This window comes from Quercus suber, unplaced genomic scaffold (genome assembly GCF_002906115.3).
Source record: "Quercus suber isolate HL8 unplaced genomic scaffold, Cork oak 2.0 scaffold_260, whole genome shotgun sequence".
Taxonomy (NCBI): domain Eukaryota; kingdom Viridiplantae; phylum Streptophyta; class Magnoliopsida; order Fagales; family Fagaceae; genus Quercus; species Quercus suber.
The window spans coordinates 356,924-359,597 of record NW_027069716.1 but is presented as its reverse complement, the minus strand read 5'-3'; positions in this window follow the sequence as shown (position 1 = coordinate 359,597).

Sequence of the window (2,674 nt, the reverse complement as noted above, 5' to 3'; positions counted from 1 at the left end):
ACTATTCTAAGTGAGTTTGGCCACCAGATTTTTTGTGCCTTACAATTATTATATTATTATTATTATTATAAGCCCTTCCTCTTCATCTTCATTCATTTTCATTGTCAGCACTGATCCACCACCATACTACCACCATCATTTCCCATCCCTAATGTAGGTGCGACAATGACAAAGGTCCTTCATTGACACCTCCACCTTTAAAAAAACTTTATCTAACAAAAAAATTAAAATACTTATTATAAAAATTCCAATCAAGTCCCACTCCCTCTTTCCTCGTTCTTCTGTGTCTTCTCTCTCTCTCTCTCTCTCTCTCTCTCTCTCTCTCTCTCTCTCTCTCTCTCTCTCTCTCTCTCTCTCTATATATATATATATATATGAGATTTAAATTGCAATTCTGTTTGTCAATCTTGAGGCCCTCACCAAGTCTAAATTTTGTAGGGATCACAAACACTTTGATACATACCTTTTTCATTTTTGATTCAATCCAAGGAAAATATTTAATAGGCTTGAGTTTTAGTTTCAAAAAAAAAAAAAGGTCTGAGTTTTTTAATGTGTTTGTATAATAGTGGACCTCATCATAGATACAATCTTCCAGGAGTTCTTGAGCTCGCCTTTAAGGAAGATTGCCCCTTTCTCTTCCTAATGATATTGAAGTTTATCCAAAAAAAAAAAAATATATTCAGAGGAACTCTAAGTTTCTGTTTGATTAAAGGGATGGAAAAGTGGTGGTGGGGGGGAGGGGGAGTAAAAAATGGGAAGATGGCAAAAAATGGAGGGATAGAAGAGATTTTAGTTTTCCCTTATGGTGTTTTGGTTAAGGGTGAAAAAGTGAAGAGATAAAAATAAAAAAATAAAAAATTTGTTTGATTGAAGAAAAAGTGAGAGAATGGAAAAGGAAATTTATATAAATTGACTCATATGCTCTAATTAAAAAAATTACACCCAATTAAGAAAAAAGAAAAAAAAATAAGCAAAAGCAAAAGAGCAATCATACCTAGTTTATTAAAGCAAAAATCATACCCAATTAAAAAAAACAAAAACAAAAACAAAAACAAAACAAAGAATTAACTAAAACAACCAATCCTATCCAGTTAAAAAGTATAAAATAAAATAAAATATAAAGACAAACCAACAAACAAACAAATGATAATAATAATAAATAAATAAATAAAATCAATCATGCCCAGTTTAGTAATAAAAAATACAATGGCAATATAGTAGGACACAATGGAGCTAGTAATGTGGGCAATTTGGCCAAACATTTTTGTTCTACTTTCTCTCCATTTTGGAGAGATTGTGTTTTGGAGGACTTGAGGAGAAAACTTCTGGACCCCACCAAAATTTCTCCAATTTTCCACCTCAACCAAACAACTCAAAAATCCATTTTCTCTCTTATTTTCTCTCCCTCATTTTCCATCCCCCTTGTTTTGACCCAAAAAAAAAAATCTAAGAAAAAAAAGAGAGAAATTATAGAAAGAATTATTTGGGGTTGTGAAAGGGCTGACCCTTCACTCTTACCTTCACTAAACCAGACTTGGGAGGATGGTGTTGGTGGAGTTAGTTATTGTGACTAGGGATGACAATTTTTACTTAAACCTATTAATCCACCCACAAATTGTGACAATGAAGGTGATGGTCTTGATGGAAAAGATTTTATTTTTAATATATATATATATATATATTGACAACTAGGTTGGCAACTAGGATTTGACTCAATAAGTTATAACGCATAACATCTATATATATATATATATATATTGTGGGGGGTCCACTAATACTGGGCCGCAACCGATGAGGATTCAGGCCCATTATGGGGGTATCTAAGGGCAGTACCCATACTGGGCCACAATCGAGGAGTGTATAGGCCCAAGGAGTTGATGGAAAATGCTAAGAGAGGGGAATCAAATCGAGATCTCTCACAACCTGAGGAGGGAGAGAGGAATGCTACCACCACTAGGAGGTTCAAATCGAGGCAAGTCGCCCTGGCAAGGGACGAAGAAAAGGGAATGAGAGGTGTGATGAAGAAGCCACCCATCACCTCTGCATTAAAATGCATTACACGAACTAGGATAGTCGCATTTATGAAGGAGGTGATACATGAATAGTGTTTGGACAGCTTGTAACACACCCTACACTTCCCCCAAAGGAGGGATGGGACAAGTATTTGGGGGAAATCCGCCACCCTATAGCTAGAGGGTCAAGATCAAGGGCAAGCAGCTATAAAATGAAGGGAAAACCTCATTAAGGGGGATCGGAACAAAAGATTAGGGAAAAAAACTACTCACACTTGAGTTGTTATAAGTTGTTTAACACCTTCCTCGCCTAACCGAGGGAATATTAATACAAGACTTAGGCTTTTTATGCTCAAATCCTTCTTTTTCTTTTTGTCTGATACATATTCCCCAGAGTTAGGCTGTAAGATAAGGAATCCATGCGTTGGTCTACCATACCCATCTCTAAACAAATTAATTGTAGTGGGCTCACATCCAAAACCCAACTCTTAGCCTTTGGGCCTTGGGTGCCACCTTTTTCGCCCCCCAGACCCCCCCCCCCCCCCACACACACACACACACATATCTAAAAGCTAAAGGTTAGCATTTATTATTACTACGCTCTTATTGAGTCATATCAGCAACCATATTATCTTATTTTTATATTTATATATCATTTTTCT